Below are 20,026 nucleotides of genomic sequence, written 5' to 3' on the forward strand. Positions count from 1 at the left end.
GTATATGTTGTGGTAAAGGTTGTGACATTACACAACCATACAAGTTATTCGCATCCACATACATTATAAATAAAGACTCCTTTAAGGAATCATAATCAGACAAATATTTATTATTATACCCGTTACTCGTAGAGTAAAAGGGTATACTAGATTCGTCAGAAAGTATGTAACAGGCAGAAGGAAGCGTTTCCGACCCCATAAAGTATATATATTCTTGATCAGGATCACTAGCCGAGTTGATCTAGCCATGTCCGTCTATCCGTCGGTCCGTCTGTCCGTCTGACCGTCTGTCCGTCTGTGTGTCCGTCCGGATGAACGCTGAAATCTCGGAAACTATAAAAGCTAGGCTATTGAGATTTGGCGTGCAGATTCCTGAGCTTCTTACGCAGCGCAAGTTCGTTTCAGCAGAGTGCCAGGCCCACTCTAACGCCCACAAACCGCCCAAAACTGTGGCTCCTAAAGTTTTGATGCTAGAATAAAAATTATAACTGAAATGTATTGTTCCCATCAATACCTATCGATTGACTCAAAAAAAAGTTTGCCACGCCCACTTCAAAGCCCACAAACCGCCCACAAACTTTAAAAAATCGTAAATATGAACGCGGATATCTCGGAAAATATCAAAGATAGAAAAATGGGATTTCAGATTTAGATTCCGTAGGCTTAAGCGCAGCGCAAGTTTGTTACGCGAATATGCCACGCCCACTCTAACGCCCACAAGCCGGCCAAGCCTGTGGCGCCCACAATTTTCATGCTAGATAAAAAATTTTATCTGAAATATATTGGTCTCGTCAATAGCTATCGATTAATCCAAAAAAACCTTTGCCACGCCCACTCTAACGCCCACAACGCTTAAATCTGTCTACCGCCGGTAGGTGGCGCATTTCAATCTCACTTTGCTGCTTGCATATCTCCATTTCCTTTTGGTCCTTTTGGTTTGGGTATCTGATAGTCGAGGTACTCGACTACAGCGTTCTTCCTTTTTTTTTGATTATGTATATCGATGACAGCATTGAACTAAACCACCTCGAATGCTGCTTTGAATTAATCTATACATATCTATTTCTGTCAGCAATTCGAGTTAAATATTTGTAGCTTTCAACATTGCCTCCCAAGATAGACCTGGTGTCGTAAAATACTGAGCTGGGTCGAGTGAATAAAGTTGCATAACAATTTTTCGGAAGTTTTCAAAATTGTCAGTTAAAAGGAATACATCAGTTTTCAAATATTATTATAAATAATCTTTAAGAGTGGAACATGAGAAATGCGACCAAACTTTAAGAGCGTGATCATAATCTTCCTGAGAGCATTCCCTTTCCGTTAAATTACTATAGAATGCTTCCCTTGGTGGGGTGGAAGTTTCCTCGAGTGTACTAGCGGAATCTAAATATTCATAGGAAAATATACCCTTCTTACACATAGTCGAAATTCTATATCATTACTGAAAAATGACTTTACAGTGTTCAATTGATCATCAACTAAATTAGAAGCTAGGGTATTTAAACTTGATGGCAAAAATCTATATGTATCGAGAAATCGAATTTCAAAGCTATTTCCACTTAAACATTTTTTTTGAGACTGAAATATAGTTTTCACTATTTATTGGAATTACGGTAATTTCACAGGGAATCTTTCCTAAATCTTGATTAATCAAATGACAGTCGTACTACGAAAAATTATGAATGAATACTGGTATGCATTTGTTAACTTTATAATCCAAGTTACATTTAGAGTGGGCTGCTCTTCTAAAGCGACCTGTGAAATGACAATGATCTCTAGTCCTATCAGTCCCTATAACTTTCTGACAAATACAACAATTCAATGAATTATTAAATTTTTGTTGGTCATCCAAAGTCATTTTCATAGGAACGATTTAATGTAAGTACTCATCACTCAATATAGTTACATTTTTTATCAATGAATTTACAAAACTTATTCCTGAATTTTTTCCTGGTTCTAGAATCAAAACCACACTTTATATAATAAGCATATTATATTGGAATATGTTTATTAATATTAAATAATTTGGAGCTCACTTCAAGATTTTTTGGTTCCAGAATTCATTCAAAATCCGCGTAGACAACGAATGGAACTTGAAGCTGATGTTTAACTTGGGTCAATTCCAATGTATTATTCTGGGGGTGCGGCATCTTCGAGACCTTCCTACTACAGAGCGTTTTGTGTTCCGGAAAAACTTAAACACGCATTGCAGAAAAATTGCGCCCTCCTCTGATTTCATCATTGAGCAGTCATTAGTCTTTGAAACAGAAATATATACAAATTATTTCATTGCTTAAAAGATATAAAAATTAATACAAGAATTTACCTTGAAATATTTTTAATGTACATATAATGTCCATTCCCACCGTCTTTCACTTCCGATTGAAAAAGTGTTCCAATTATTTCCTTCGTGTCTAAATTATATCCGAAAACATTTTAGCTCATGTGGGTATTCTGTTTTAAAAAATAGTAAATACATCTTATTTCAAGGGGGAAAGTCAGCCCTGGAAATCTAATTATAATTCATCACTTAAACGAATTATCTCCAGCTATATGTCAATATTATATTCCGAGCATCTTTGTGGATTTATAAGAATTTTAAAGGTAGAAATTAAGCCCCATTAAAAGAAATATTTATCATTTTCGTTACATACGTTAACAATTGCTTTTCGGTAAAAGGAAACGAGGTTGTGGTATGAAAGATGAGCCAGCCATCAGTGTATAATGATTGACATTCATTTCCAAGAGAGATTCTAAGAGATCATCCACGATCTCTCTCTTGAAATTCGTGAGTTTTTAAAGTTATTTCCTTGGTATGTTTATGAAAGTAAAATTCTAAATCAGAATTTTTATTCATTATCGTCATTTTGCTTTGAAACCTTTTCATTTCAATATCTTCAGATTCATCTTTAAAAAGTATATATGTACTCTGCAAACAGTTCAGAGTTTACTTTTGCTGAAGTATAACTCTCAAATAAAATGCTTAGATGAGGGAGCAACGACAATCCAGCTTCGCTCAATAAATTCTAAGGTAAGATCAAGTCCGATCCATCATTTACATACATGTAAGGCAGTATTCTTCCCTTGAATCCCACAGATATTTTTTTTGACTCTTGCGTCAAGGGGTTGATTTGCATTTCGCTTATGAAACTCCGAACGGACATGACTTGCCCACTTATTCTTTAGCAAAAAATATTTGCAGGATTGACAAAACTGATTTTGGTTATTCATTTTAGTTTATTCTTTTTATTTTAGTTAATTTTTTTTTTCAAGATCACTTTTTCACTTTTACTTAAGTTGTGTTTGACGTAGCAGAGTATCCCACTTCAATACTATTTTTGGTAAACTGACTATTGTCCTCGATCATTTACGATTTTTGTAAGTTCGAAAACAATATAGGTAATTCAAGTAGGTTACATCGACTATTCATTGGTTAGAAGAGATGTGAGGTATTGATTTTGAAAAATATTTGATACAAGTGTAACCAATAGGACACAATCAAATCGATAAAGAAGACACAAAATCATAGAATACAGGAGAGCATTGGTTAGAAGAGGTCGCACATACTTTGCTGCAGGTGGGAAAGGAAAGATCATTTTTTATATACACCATCATACTCAAGTGGCCAATAGCGGACAGTTTGGAAAAAATCATTTCGACTTTGGAAAAAATCTAAGATTTTCATTTGTTGAATTTCGAGAATGCACATCTTGGGGTAAAAGAAGAACATGAAAACCTATATAAAATATCTTTATAAATTGTGTAAGCATATTTATTTTCTGAACGAATTTGACGGAATACTGTTCAATGCACACTATGTACGTCCCCAGTTCATACAATCAAAACTTTTTGAATGTGATGGAGATAATATGAAAACATCTATTCATGGAAATCATATAGACACCTGCGTGTGGAGCAATGATGCAGCCACTGAGGGAGTTGATACTTGTGTATGCCATCGAATTTCGGATTTCAAAAAGGTAGCACTCAATATTATGAACTTATGTTATAATCTAGAAAAAAGAACCAAAAAAAGATTAAATAATATAATAAAACATGTTCGCAATACCAAAATAACTGAATAGATGTATTATTATTCAACAAAATAAACTTCAGATTTTTTATTTAGAGTACTTGCGAGTTGTTGCGCGGTCGTGATTTCAACCCCTGTTATGGGACGTTTTAGAGCTAGCAGTCAGCCGTGAGGTCGTTGGCGTGAGGCCCATGATCTTATCAATGAGCGTGCGCACAATTTAACAGATAAACGTTCTGCGGCGGAAACAAAAATGGGTGATTGAAAATATTCCACACCTGAGAATCATTAATTTGTGAGATTTATTTAATGAATATGCTCATTTTTCCCAAAATCCGCGTTTCCATTTTTCTAAGGACAATTTAGTTATCTGGCTACGCAAGTCTCTGGTATTCTGATAATAAAGAGTTCAGCAAGCTATTAGTTTTTTGAAGATGATCCTAAGGTAGAAGATGAAGGTGCGACACTATTCTGGCCTTAGCTGGAGAGTCCTGATTCTACGGGTCTTTTTGAATCCTTATTCCTAGTTTCGGATTCCTTTAGCACCATAAGTGCCGGCCAGAAATCTGTAGAGCATATGGTTGAAAATAGCACATTTGGAACAGAGATCTTTGAAACGAAGTGTCCCTATCATAGGTATATAAACAACTCCTCGGTAATGTTTTTGGAAATTGTTTTGTGTTGTATATAGTCAAACACCTTGGAATCCGTTTGATCAGGGGAAAGCCGAGAGAGAATTGTTGTTTTTTGACAGCACCCCTGATAGGGACTTACCGAAAACGAAAAACAAGGAAGAACGCTATAGTCGAGTACCTCGACTATTAGATACCCGTTACTCAGCTAAAGGGACCAAAGGGAAATGGAGATATGCAAGCAGCAAAGCGAGATTGAAATGCGCCACCTATCGGCGGTAGACAAATTTTTAGCGTTATGGGCGTTAGAGTGGGCGTGGCAAATTTTTTTTGGGTCAATCGAAAGGTATTGACGAGACCAATACAGTTCAGTTAAAATTTTGTATCTAGCATGAAAATTGTGGGCGCCACAGGCTTGGGCGGTTATTTTATTTGCGTTAAAAACTTGCGCTGCGCACAAGGCTACGGAATCTAAATCTGAGATCCCAATTCTCTATCCTTGATAGTTTCCGAGATATCCACGTTCATACTTACGATTTCTTGAAGTTTGTGGGCGGTTTGTGGGCGTAAAGGTGGGCGTGGCAAATTTTTTTTGAGTCAATCGTTAGGTATTGATGGGAACAATACATTTCAGTTATAATTTTTATTCTAGCATCAAAACTGTAGGAGCCACAGTTTTGGGCGGTTTGTGGGCGTTAGAGTGGGCGTGGCACTCTACTGAAATAAACTTGCGCTGCGTAAGAAGCTCAGGAATCTGCACGCCAAATAGCCTAGCTCTCATAGTTTCCGAGATCTCAGCGTTCATCCGGACAGACAGACGGACAGACGGACAGACGGACATGGCTAGATCGACTCGGCTAGTGATCCTGATCAAGAATATATATACTTTATGGGGTCGGAAACGCTTCCTTCTGCCTGTTACATACTTTCCGACGAATCTAGTATACCCTTTTACTCTACGAGTAACGGGTATAATAACGGTCCTTGTATTATCTTGACATTAATTTTTCGATTATTACATGTCCATAGATATATATAGATATAGATAATAGATAGATGTATAGATATTTACAAGGAAGAACGCTATAGTCGAGTAGGCTGAAGTCTACAATAGTCAGAATATAATACTCTGAAAAATTCATGCAAGTCATAGTTTGATCTAGAATGATTTAAAATTAGGGGAATACAATTTCTTGTTTATCTGCCTGGAACAGAAAAGTTTAGCTAGCTAACCAAGTCGGGGCTATCAATATCACCTCGAATAAGGTTAAAAATAAAAACTGTTTTAAGCATCGTTCTGCGGTTGGCTAGGGATGGTAAGTTAATTATGAAATATTATTAAATAATAAAAATGAGGTTCGCATCCCTGTTTAGGCGCTTTAAAGCAAATAGACAAAAGAGATACGATCAACATTAATTCTGTATTGGGGGCTCGAGACGGTAGATCCATATTCAAGTATCGGGCGACAAGCGGATAAAATAAGGTCTTTGGAATAAAGGGATCATAAAAATTCCTTAATCACCTTTTCATAAAGCCAAGCGCACCTCTAGCTTTATTCACCATGGACGAATTGTGATCAGCAAAAGAACGCCAAGATCGCTTACCAGAGTTATTCTAACCAATGAGCCCTCACTCAGCGTGTGTGTCGCATATTGAGGATTGACTCGACATGAAGTCATAACCTTGCACTTAAAGCCATTTAAATCCAGTAAATTGTCAGAGCACCATGCTTAAAAATTATTCAAACCAGAGGGTAAGTTGGACTGTCAAAAAATATCCTTGTACTGCAGGCATACTTTAATATCATCGGGGGGAAGGTCATTTATAAACAAAGTAAGAAGTAGCGGTCCCAGGTGGCTCCCTTGTGGGACACCTGAGGTAACGTGGAGTATACAAGAGAGAGTATTTTTAAAAAGTACTCTATGTGTTCTGCAGTTCAGATAACTTAAGATCCGTCTGAAAAGATCAACAGAGAACCCTAATAAATCGGGTTTTCTAACCAAAAGAACGTGATTTACAGAATCAATTGCTTTACGAAGGTCAGTGTAAGGTTATTGCCTTGTACATTCGCTAAAGACGGATGTGTAACGCCGAATTTTATAGACAGGGACTTTATTGTTATATTTAAACAGAATCATAAATGCCTCAGCAAGCTGACAATCTAAACAGTGTTTTTGTTGATTTGGCTACATGGTCCCACCTACAATGCTCTCTCATACGGCCGCTCAGCGTTGCAGCTTTCCGTTACAAAGCTACTTATATCGAAAACGAAATCGCGCTCAGAACGCTATCTCGCATTTTCCTCTCTGTACCTCTCTTCGTTGGACAGATCGCCGCTGGACCTATCGCTCTACTGCTTTCGAATTTGATCTCACTCATCAATTTCTCTTCAACTGTTACTGAAATTTCTCTCCTTTGTTGCGCCAAGAAATGCGAATTTATCGACACCATCTCAGGAGATAATTTATTGAAGTGCTGTCTGTGTGATAGCTGCTCACATATTAAATGTGGTGGTGGCAGTCATAACGGTAGAGTCGGTGATATTGTTAGAAAACGCAGTCAATTCTACTGGGCTTGTTCTTCATGCCAAAACCTTACCTCAGAAATGAGATTTTTTATGAGGCAAACGAGATCTGGGTTCCAAAAGGATCTGACTCAATTTAATGTCTTAACTGACAATAAACAATAAACTCAACGTTGATTTCATTGCCGACAATGCACCGCCCTCCGAACCTCGTATGCCGTTGAACATCTCTGCTCTGCCGATTACTAGTAATACATCTGAACCAGTATTACCTAAGGCCTCTGATGAAGTGAACGATGCTGCTCTTAGCATCTCTTCTTCCGCACCGCGACCACTTACTGAAGTTTCACCTTGCCCCTCGTCTGGGACTGCTGGCAGTACCAACGCTTCTGCAAATGTTCCAAATCTCGATGAGTTGCCGTTAATGTCCGTTGCTTGCCAATTTGAACTACCATTGCGCTCAGGCAAACTTGCGAAAGCTATATTTGTGTCACGCTTGTCACCTGATACTACGCCGAGGGGCGTCAAAAATCATCTGTTCTCCAAGTTAAACGCTACTCCTGATAATTTTATTAAATTTAATAATTTAATTTAAATTTTTTTATTTAAATTTTCCCCATTTATAATTTTTCTTTCAGACAGTTTCCTATTATAAGCTTTGAATCCTTCATTATGGTCTATTGAAACTATTGTTCATGAATTTCTATCTAAAGACTCGAACCAGACACCCAATATTACCGGTTCAAAAAACTAGGATGCTTTTTCACCATTAATTATCAAAACGTACGCAGTCTTTTGGGTCAACTTAACCAAATTCACACTAATAGCGCGTCATTTCACTTTGATGTCATCGCTTTGACCGAAACGTGGCTTAATTCTTCAGTTTCTGACCACGAAATCTTTGTTCATAAGTTTAAATAAATAACAATTTCTCCTCCGACTTGTTTCCTATTGCTAATGATGCTGGTATTGAATTAGTTTTTTTCACCTGCTCATATATTCCTCGAAAGTCTGATTCAATAGTATATTTAAACCACCCATCTGCCATTCAGTATGTCATGGCTGCCTTAGGTCATGAAGACCAAATAATAGTAATGGGTGACTTTAAAATCCCACATATTTCTTGGATTCTCTGTGATGACTCTAATCTTTTGCTACTTAACATATGTCATGATTTTATCGATGAGACAGGTCTCTCGCTCAAATCAACTATGTTAAAAATATTCGGAATAGTCTTTTGGACCTCATGTTCGTTAGTGATGCCGCTCTTGCAACAGATTCCAGAGTCAACGCAATTTCCCTTCCTGAAGATCCTTATCACCCAACTTTATCTATATCCGCTGAGCTTTTAAGCCAATCTTACAAATTTCCCTTATTATCCGATAAAATGTTTTCGGAAAACAGATTCTACTGGTCTAAATTTGTACCTTTCGAGGATTGGCTAGTCATCTTTATTAGCAATCCAAGATTTATCTTCGTTTATCTTGCCTTGGAAGCTTTTGTCCCATTACTAGCTCTTTCTCCTTCTTCCCATGGTTTTCCAAACATTTGTCGTATCTAAAAACAAAAAAGGCTTTTTAAAAAATACCAAGCACAAAGTTCTGCTCCCGAGACTTAAAACTTAGTCGCATCTTTTTCCCAGTCAACATATTCTTCTAAACCCTACAACACTACTACACCGTATCCCTATTATATACCGCACGCTAATAACATAATCGTTATCGGAAGGAATGTCCTCTATTGACGTTTCATCCTCAGCTGGTCCTGAGAAGGTGCAAAGCTGAATTTTTAAACACTGTGCGCAGAATCTGTTATTTCCGATTACATACTTTTACTTACTTTCACTTTTAAACTTATCAATTTATTTTTCTTGCCTTCCTAGAATCCGGAATGAGTCCTACACAATTCCTCTTGATTAAAAGGTTCTCGAGTGGACATTGAAAATTACCGTGGCATTGCCAAACTGTCAGCGATTCCATAAGTTCTGGAACACCTTATCACTCTTAAACTGCAACACCACTGCAGTTCCCTAATTGCCCCTTCTCAGCATGGATTTGTTAGGCATCGATCAACGACGTCCAATCTTCTCGAATTCTCATACTTGACTAATCGAGGGTTTCAGTACCGTCTACAAACCGATGTTATAATCACAGATTTTAGCAAGCCTTTCGACTTGGTGAACAAATCACTGCTTCTATTTTAACTTTCTTGTTTGGGATTCCCAAATAACTTTCTAAAATGGATACAGTCGTATTTATCAAACCGTACCCAAAGAGTAGTTCTTATGTATGAGCTATCACATGTTGTTGATCTTACTTCTGGTGTTCCACCTTGGACCTTTACTTATCATACATTTTATAAACGAGCTACCTCAAGTTATATGTAATTCTTCTGTTTCTCCTATTCTGATTGGTACCTACTTTCACACCTTCAATTTGACCCCAACGAAATTCAGAAGTGGTGCGACATAAATCTTCTTTTTCTAAACCATGCAAGATGCAAACTTATGACTTTCTACCGTTCCTCCCCGCTTCTTGTCTCCTTTAGCTTTGGTAATCACAACCTAGGCCGCATTACCGCTTCAAATGACCTTGGATTCAATTTCGATCATAAACTTTGCTTCAATAGCAATATTACTTCAATGGTAAACAAAGCCAAGGGTGTCTTAGCCGTACACTACCAAAACACTGTATGTAGCTTTAGTAAGTCCGTGGAGTCCACAGTATAAGGAGCTTAAAACCATTATTGAATCTGTACAAAAGCAATTTCTACTCATTGCACTGCGTAATCTTGGCTGGGGTTCTTGTAAACTATTACCATCTTATCGATGCAGACTTAAATTAATCGACTTGCCGTCATTACAAAGCCGTAGAACTTGCAATGCCATAATGTTGTTCATAAGCTTATTTTGGGCCTCGACTGTGAAGCAGTTCTTTCCTACATAGAAACGTTCCATCAAGATTTACACGCTCATTCCGACATTTGCGCTTACCTTTATGCAGGTCTAATTATGCCCAATATGAACCTTTTCGTGCACTATGTAGCAACTACAATAGCCTATATAATATTTTGTCATATGATATATCTTTTAGTTCTCTTGCGAGTTATATATTTAGACATCTTCAATCATTAGACTCGTAATTATACTAATTTATTATACCCTATTTTATATAGTTATATATTATAGTTAAGCATTTGCTAGCAGATAATTGTTAACCAACTAAATAAATAAATATAATATAAAACAAGGAAGATCGCTATAGTCGAGTACCTCGACTATCAGATACCCGTTACTCAGCTAAAGGGACGAAAGGAAAATGGAGATATGCAAGCAGCAAAGCGAGAGTGAAATGCGTAACCTACCACTGATCACAATATATGGTTATGTTTGCGGTAGACAGATTTATGCGTTATGGGCTTTAGAGTGGGCGTGGCATATTCGCGAGACTAATACATATCAGTTAAAATTTTTTTTCTAGCTTGAAAATTGTGGGTGCCACAGGCTTGGGCGGCTTGTGAGCGTTAGAGTGGGCGTGGCAAACTTTTTTTTGATCAATCGATAGGTATTGACAAGCCTAATACATTTCATTTAAAATGTTTTATCTAGTACAAAAATTGTGGGCGCCACAGGCTTACGCGGCTTGTGGGCGTTAGAGTGGGCGTGGCATATTCGCGTAACAAGCATGCGCTGCGCCCAAGGCTACGGAATCTAAACCTGAAATCCCAATTCTCTATCTTTGATAGATTCCGAGATATCCACGTTCATACTTACGATTTTTTGAAGTTTGTGGGCGGTTTGTGTGCGTTAAAGTTGGCCTGGCAAACGTTTTTTTAGGTAAATCGATAGGTATTGATGAGAACAATACATTTCAGTTAAAACTTTTTATCTAGCATACAAATAGTATGAGCCACAGTTTTGGGCGGTTTGTGGGCGTAAGAAGTTTAGGAATCTGCACGCCAAATCTCAATAGCCTAGCTCTTATAGCTTCCGAGATCTCAGCGTTCATCCGGACGGACAGAGAGAGGGACAGACGGACATGGCTAGATCGACTTGGCTAGTGATCCTGATCAAGAATATATATGTATGGGGTCGGAAACGCTTCCTTCTGCCTGTTACACACTTTCCGACGAATCTAGTATACCCTTTTAATCTACGAGTAACGGGTATAAAAATGACGTCTGTTTGAAGACTTTTTAAATCCCCTTATCACAAATGAATTAAGTTTCAAAGAGGTGCTGCAAGTGGGAAGAAATAATATTTTCAAAGAGCTTTGGGATCGCTGACAATTTAGATACCTCTATAATTGCTTGCTTCCATTTTGCAACCCCTCTTGTGCACAGGAATCACACACGATTCCTTCCGCATGCGGGCAAATTGTGAGGACTCTAAAGATAAAGTAAGCAAGGGCTTGCATAAGGCCTCCGCGCAATATATAAGCACGTACCCACGAATTCATCGGGACCCGGCCAATGGACGGGCCTAACACGCTGAAGATCAACAGGCAGAGAGTTTTCATTTAAGGAATATTAAATTCTACTTGGATACAGTGTAAGAATAAGGCTGTGAGGAATGAGGTAAAGTAGAATAAATCGTTTTATAAAACGTGGCAAATAGATCGGCTGTTGCCTGATCAGTTGTTGCAGTAATATTTGCAAAAGAAAACAAGGAAGGATAATTGGTGGATTTACGCTTTGTGTTAACAAAAATATAAAGCTTTTGTTAAATAGTTTTTGTAACACAGAGAGCTTAGTACGGTAAAACTAGTCCGAGCACTTAAGTATCTAGAAAAAACAGATTAAGAACCGGTATCTTTAAATGACCCATAAAGTCTGGACTTCTTATTTCTAAGGTGTGTCAGCTCTTTACTGAATCAAGGTGGCTTGTTGGAGACTGACGAATAGTATAACGTAACACAAGAATTCAAAAACGAACTTACTGTACTTCAGAAAATATTTATTGCATCATCCATATTTTGGGATGAGTAGAGATCGGACCAATCAAAGCCTGATATATAAAAGTTTAGCATCCGGAAGTCAGCCTTGCGAAATCAATGTAATTGCATAGTTGACTTCTCTGATTGTTCTACTAACACAGCACCAGTGTTGATTGAGACCTCGAAAGGGGGATGATATGGATCTTCAGGTTGAGTAAGAGGTGCTGCTTTGGACAAAAACACGCAGTCCGGCTTCGATACAAAGCACAGGTCCAGGAAACGGCGTGGTGACTTTCTAATATAGTTCGCATGAGACAAAGACATGTTAAGCAAACTTTCTGTGAAATCATGATGATCTAATGGAAGTAAGACATTTAATTTTTCATCTGTCGACCAAGAAGTTTCAGGTATATTAAAAGCTCCAAGAACTACAAGTTTTCCTCTATTGAACAGCTTATTTGAGACTGATTTAAATACTCCAGAAATTCGTATGCAAACGGAATCTACGAGCAGGTGATATATATAAAACTACCAAAAAACGAAAGCCTTATACCATCTTCCCATAGAGTCCATCCGTTCGAAACGGTTGGGATTTTTGACAAATGTGAAACTCCGATTCCCACAGGGCACATCCACCATCCGACAACAGCTGTCAGGTCAGCTGTGGCTAAAAACAAAAAAAAAATTATTAAAGTGGATTTTGCCAGACCAAAATGAACAATTTACCAACTATTTTAGCTGTTGTACAACAGCAAAATCTGATGTTGAATCAGCTTTTATTGGCAGCCAATTCAGAGGAGTGGAATGACGACGAATTGGATCTGTACGAAAGCATGTTTTTCTGAAAAAGAGCAAATTCCACGAAGTGTGTGGATGCTGGTACGTGCTCTTAAATTGTATTAAAAATACTCTTAAAGAATGCGATTTATATTAAACAGAAGCGGTACGGGACATTTTGGGAAAGGATATACCGGAAAACAACGACGAGTTCTTCTAAGAGAGCTTTCGTATAGAGGAGAGTACCTTTTCGTTTTTGGTGAACAGACTTGGTGTTTTGCGGAAGAAATCACCAATTGGCGAAATGCCATTCCTCTTGAAAAGCGGGTCGCTATAGCCTTGTACACCTTGGGATCATCAGCGGAATATCGTTCCATCGGAAGGTTTTTTGAAGTTGCACAGAACACTGTGTTCAAAATTCTCCACGAATTTAGCCGGGCACTCATTTTTGAGTTTGCCAGCGAGTTCATGTCACCGGACTATCTTACTCCAGAAAAAGTGGACGAGTGTGTCATAGGATTCGAAGCATTCGGATTTCCCCAGTGTCTAGGTGCAATTGGTAAGTCATAAATTCATTAAATTAGTTCATGGTCTTAGCAATGTATAATATGTAGATGGTTGTCACATCGAAATAAAATCGTCAGCAGCAGAAGCAGTCGATCACCACAACTACAAAGGCTGGTACTCAATAGTACTATTCGCTCTCGTGGATTACAGTTAAACTGCCTTATTCTAAGAGCTCAACAATGTTCTAAGGGCATTGTATTTTAAATTTACTACAGATACAGATTTACCTATGTAAACATCGGCTCTGCTGGGCGCTGCAACGACTCCACTATATTTCAAAAGTCGAACCTGGCAAGGAAAATGGTGTCTTCTCCGTACCCATTTTCCACAACTGCATCCGAAGAACAGCGAAATTTTAAGTGCAATCTGTCTAAAGCTAGTCGACTAGTAGAAAATGCATTTGGCCATTTAAAGGCTTTCGGCTTTCGGTTTATTGAAAAAGGTCTTGACAGCCATTACAAGAATAATAGTGCAGTCATTCTAGCCTGCTGCATTTTGTACAACATTTTAAGAGAGCACAACAGCGCTATAAATGAAACTTGGCAACAGGCTGCAAATGACCTACGCGAACAACCAAATCGGAGTAATATGTCTGAAGATTCTAGACAACCTGCAGAAAAAATAAGAGCAGCTATTTCCCAACATTGTCTAAATGGTAACAAATAAAGTTCATAAAATCTTAATCTGTTTCTATTTTATTTAATTATAATATCACATTTCATTTTGGTCTATTTATTATAAATTTTAGGAATTCGTTGATTTTCTTAACAGCTCCAACAAATCCGATTGGAATTTAGCTTGTCTGTCTGCCATTCTGGACAATATTTCTGTCTGCGCTCGCTGCTCCTCCAGTCTTTCTCAAGCTATCTCCACAAGCTCCGTCTTGTGGTCCACCTTTGCGCGCTTAGCAGGGGGCGCAGTGCTGCCTGAGCGTTGACTGCCGCTACAGATAGAGGCTTCCCTGTAATCTGGCTCTATATCCAAGAGCTCCACAAAGTATTCCCTAGTATCTGCAATAAATACCTTTTATTAGATCATCTTAATCCAAAAATTTAAGTGAGGGGACATACTCTCGTTCTCCAAGGTGTTCTGCTCCATGTTGTGGATGCGGTATGCGCATAGAAACGTGTGGAGCAACTCATAATGCTGCCACGCGGAAGGAGCGCCATTGCTTGGCCCCATTTTATTTTTTTCCTGCCTGCGCGCATATAAGTTACCTGTACTTTTTGGTAAGGTTCTCTATTTTTGTCCGAACGTCCATTAACGTCTGGGCCATCTCCATGTATATTTGGACATTTTTTCGGGCTCCCCGCAACTGCTCGATGTTCTCCTGCCAAATATCGATCAGCAGGACCTCCATCTGCATAGTCCACCTCAGCTTGCCACCGGCAGTTCGCGTAGTATTGACTGTAAATTTAAAAACAATGAATTATTACAAATATAAAGAGCATTTATGTTCATACATAATGCTTCGTCGCCTTCCATTTTCAAAAGTTTCCCGTCATCATTGTTTACGTTTTCGTAGTGAATGTTCCACTTTCTACTTTCAAAAAAAAGAGTTTATGGTTTCCACCCAAAATTATCGCCTAATTATCGGATAAAATGTCAAATTTAGATGGGGAACTAACCGGGAAATTTTCGGAATGGCAAAACATTATGGACCATCCGTTCAACGGATGGTAGATTGTTTTTTTTTTTTTTTTTTTTGTATTCTTTTTTTACTTTATTACTACAACGAATAAATATATATTTAGAAAATAAATGGGCGTAAACTGCAGATGTTGTGCGGTACGGCCGCAAAGCAAAGCTTCGCACAACCGCGGCAGCTTACGTGTCCTGGCCTCTCCTCTCTCTCTCAGCTATCCTGAGTTTTCGCATTACAGACGCAACGAATTTGGTCATCGCGTCCCACTCCATTTGGCCTCTTAGGATGGTTGGCACTAGCGTGCTGGGGCTAGTGCTGACACCGGTCGCTATTTCCAGGGCGGTCCTGTCCTCTACGAACCGCACGCACTCGAATAGGACGTGGCGTGCGTTCTCCTCGATTCCAGAGCCGCAGGATGGGCATCCGTCACTCGTGTCGTGCCCGTACTTCTTCTGGTACGACCGGAAGCATCCGTGCCCACTCAGGATCTGGGTCAGGTAGAAGTCCACCTGCCCGTGCATCCTTTCCAGCCACGGACTCAAGACGGGAATGAGATCGTGGGTCCAGCGTCCAGAGGTTGCGGAATCCCACCTCTCCTGCCACCGAGAGATGTATCTCTCTCTCGCGGGCCGTCTTGCCTCGCGCCTAGTTTGGTCGTCCGTGGTCGTGACCATTTCCTCCACTTCTACTGCTTCTCTTACCAGTTCTTGCACCGGAACTAGACCAGCTATGACCAGCGCCGCTTCCTCGGAGATTGTCCGGAAGGCACAGGATATCCTTGTGGCACATAGTCTGTGCGTGCGACCACGCCACTCATGTACGAGGGCGTCGTGGCGGCTTTAGCCCATACCGGGGCGGCATAAAGTACTTGGGACGTGACGACGCTCGCTATGAGTTTCCTCCGTTCCTGCTTTGAGCCCCTTGTGTTCAGGAGAATCCGCGCGAGCGATCTGGCGGTCGCTGCGGCCTTCTTGTTGGCGTACTCTAGGTGCTCTTTGTAGGACAGCCTGGTGTCTATCATGACGCCAAGGTATTTTATGGCTCTTTGAGAGACTATGTCAACCCCTCCGACCGTCAGCTTGGCCGTCTCGACGAGTTGCCGGCTGCTTATAAGAACGGCCTCTATTTTATGTGCCGCGAGTTGGAGCCCGACAAGTGACAGCCATGACTCCACCTTCCTCACAGCAGTGTTGGCCATGTCCTCCACTTCAGCTATCGTCTTGTCCACGATCGTGATGGCGACGTCGTCCGCGAAGCCAGTCACGTGGACGTTTGCAGGCATGGGAAGCCTCAGCACTCCGTCGTACATAGTGTTCCACAACAGCTTCACCAGGCGGCTTCCCAGGGTTGTTGAGTAGAAGCAGCTTCTGTACTTTCCATCTCCGGGGAAATGTTCCCTCGCGCAGGCAGGAGTTGTAGAGGTACGCGAAAGTGCCCGGCCGAAGCCCAAGCGCCAGCTTCATTGCTCTGTTGGGCACTGCGTCGGGACCTGGGGCTTTGTTGTTCTGCAGGCTGCGTCCTGCTTCAGCAACCTCGGCCTCCGTAACTTCCTCTATCTCCCACGTAGGCGCCGTTTCGTGCTGTATGCTTTCCTTGGCGCTACCCGAAGGAAACAGTGTGTGAGCAATCTCGCTAAGTGTTTCAGGGTCCGTTGGAGAGCGGCTGCCTGCGCTTACTCGCTTTACCACGAGTCTGTAGGTCCCACCCCACGGATCCTGTTCGGCTGCGTCGCACAGCTTCAGGAAACATTCCCGTTTGCTGTTCAGGATGGCGTGCTTCAGGGTCCTCCTGGCTTGCTTGAAGGCGGCGTGTGCGGCCTCGGCCATGTCGGCTCTTCTGGCTCTGAGGCAGGTCCTTCTGAGGGTCGCTATCTCCGAGTTCCACCAAGGTACCGGCTCGTGGTCTCTACTGTATGGTTTGCGCATCAGCATCCCTGTCCTGCACGCATCCTCCAAGCTGGCTGCTATCGCGTCCGCGTTGGTGTTTGCGTCTGCTTCCGTGAAGCAGTGCATGTCGGCGAGGCACCTGCTCATCTCCTCGGTGTTTAGCGTCTCCTGGCGGTAGCCCTTGACTGCTCTGTTCCGGGTTCCTGGTCCTGGCCGTGTGCCCACTGTGCATAGGATTGCCTCGTGGTCGCTGGCCGTGAAGAAGTCGCCGATTCTCCAGTGATTCTCCAGGTCTATGATAGACCCAGCTCCAGCCCGATTGAACGTCTCCTGCGTCCCTTCGTTTAGCAGCGTAACGTCTAGCGTTGCAAAGGCATTGAGTAGGGTTTGCCCCCTTATGTTGCTGCTGGGGCACCCCCATTCTTCGGCCCACGCGTTGAAGTCGCCTGCGATGATAGCGGGGTAACGGCCCCTTGCGTCGAAGGCGATCCTGTCCAGAGCATGGCTAAAGTCCGTCGTGGAGAGGCTAGGTGGTAGATAGCAGCTGTAGACCCACATTTCGCCTATACGAGCTCGGACGAAACCCGAGCCCTTGTGCACGTCCAGAAAAGATTTACCGTTTCTTTTGCACAGCCATATCGCAGCCTTGCCCGATGTGTCCGTTATCCAGTCGCCGTCGTCTTTGACTTTGTAGGGTTCACTGATGACAGCCAGATCCGCCTTACATTCCCTCGCTGACTGCAGGAGTATGTCCTGCGCAGCCCGGCAGTGATTCAGGTTTATCTGGATCACTTCCATTCGCGGGGTTTGGCTACGGCTCTTTTTGCGGCGTGAGGACACCGCCTGCTTCTTGCTTGGTGGTTCCTCGACTTCGGTCCGCGTCTTGCCGCACTTAATGGAGCACCCACTTCTGTCCACTTCGCTATGGCACTTTATAGCAATGTGCCCAATCTCTAGGCACTTGTAGCACCTGGGCTGCGAGTCCCTCTCCTTCACCTTGCAGATAGACCATCCTAGCTTGATTTTACCCTTGCAGAGAACCGCTACTGCGTCTTTGCTGGGCAGTCCAACCACTGCCGTCTGGGTGTCTCTGTGTGATGGACGTAGACTCCTCAATTTGACCGATTCGGCGTTCACTGCGAATTGGTCCACCAGAGCTTTGGTGACATCTTCGGCCTCAACTAGCGGGTCAAGGTCGCTAATCACCACCGTCCTTGTCCTCGCGCTTTCGGATAGAGCTCGCAACGCAGTCGCTTCCCCTAGAACCGCCTCAAGGCTCTCTTTTATTGCCTCCGTGCTGGTGTCCTCGCTTCTGTTGAGCTCCAGAAGAAGGTTCCCGTTCGCTGTGCGCCTGACCTTGTTTACACGGGTGCTGAGGTTTTGCAGCTTGCCGTCGTCCCCACGGGTGACCATCGCTAGGACTTCGCTGTAGGTCTTGCCATTCGCCTCCACTATAAGGGCGTCCGGGTGGTGAGGCTTTCGCGCCCGCTTTTTTGGAGCAGCCTTTCTCCAGGCGGTGGTCGCGTCCTTTCCATCGTCCTTTCCAGCGCTGCCTCTCGCTGCTGTTTTTTCTCGGGGGCCTCGGTTTTTGGAATGCTCCTCATGTGGATTTCTCCTCTTTTTCTGCTGGGATCCCGCTGGCGCTCTTCGCGCAGACGAATGCGCTGGTGGAGTCGGGGGCTCTCCCCCGTCTAGAACCGTGCCGGGTTGACTTAGCCTTCGCCACGGGTCTGTTTGCGCCGCGCTGGTGACCATGGGGCCTTGTGTCGCGTTTCGCCAGAACTCCGTTTGAGCGGCGTTGTCCTTTTGAAGACAAAGCTGAGCCTGTTGCTCCTTGCTCTCGCTGTTTCGGAGAGGGCCTTTGCGTTTGTTGCACTCCGTGGGCTCTTTTTGCTGGTGGGAGTCTCCAACTTGGTTGAAGGAGATCACTGCACCTTCTTGGAGGGACTTCATCCTCGAGAACATCGCTTTCATGGTCACATTAATGTGACGCACCTGCATTACGCTCGTGAGGTGGAGGACTTCGTCGAGAAGCGCTCCAATCTCCGCGAGCTGTTCTGGTCCAGTGAGCTCCTGGTCCGCTTTGGGCCTCTTAGCAGAGGCAGTTCTTTGCCCACCGGTTGGGCTGCCTGGGTCTCTTTGGCGCTTGGCCGCGTCCTGCAACTTATCATCTTCCCGCGTGGACGGCTGGCCCGCGGGCTTTTCCAGGACTGGTGATCTAAGAAGCTTCGACCTGCTCTTGAACGCTCCGGCTGCTTCCGTACCTTTGTTTTCGTTCCTCCTGCTTAAACTTGGTGCATTCACTGTCGAGACGGCCAAGTTCGCCACCGTCTCGCCAGGTTTGTTGTTGGGAATGGGATTCAGGGCCTCCAGAATCCGTGCCCTGGCCGTGGGTGTTCCCACGTGTGGATTTCCACTCGACATTCCTATCATTTGTTGCATTTTATACCTACTGCAAGGTTATTTGCATTTTAAGCCTACTGCCAGGTTGTTTGCATTTTATACCTGCTGCCAGTTGACGTGACTGCCGGCCAATATGGCACAGACGCTGACCACGCAGCCGCCCAGTATGGGTCAGACGCTACGTGGGTTTTTGGCGATAAGATCGGTGTGCGCGGATCGAGGTTTCCACCGGTGGCCGCGTATTTCCCCACGACTTTCCGATGGAGGTTATACCGCCTCTACTCGGTCGCCAGAGCCCCTTTTCACGGTGTACCGCGTTAGCGGGGGCGTTGGCAATCAGTCTGCTCCTTGACCTTTGGCACCAGGAAGACCTCTGCCGTGCAGAAGTGGTGTCACTCGTTCGGTCCCGGACTCCTTGCCAAGGAGTTCGAGCAGCAGCCCTCAGATGTATGCTACTGCTGAGCGCCGATCGACAAGCGCAACCCGTAGCGGGTAGCAGTCGTCAGCTAGCGGCAACGCTCAAATGTAGGCAGTACATTCCTACGCTGGGTGCCGCACCAACACGACATCTATATGTAGGGTCTCGGTCTATCATGGCAGGGAGCTTTTGCCAGCTTGCTCTAC

This window comes from Drosophila subpulchrella, unplaced genomic scaffold (assembly GCF_014743375.2).
Source record: "Drosophila subpulchrella strain 33 F10 #4 breed RU33 unplaced genomic scaffold, RU_Dsub_v1.1 Primary Assembly Seq49, whole genome shotgun sequence".
Lineage (NCBI taxonomy): Eukaryota > Metazoa > Arthropoda > Insecta > Diptera > Drosophilidae > Drosophila > Drosophila subpulchrella.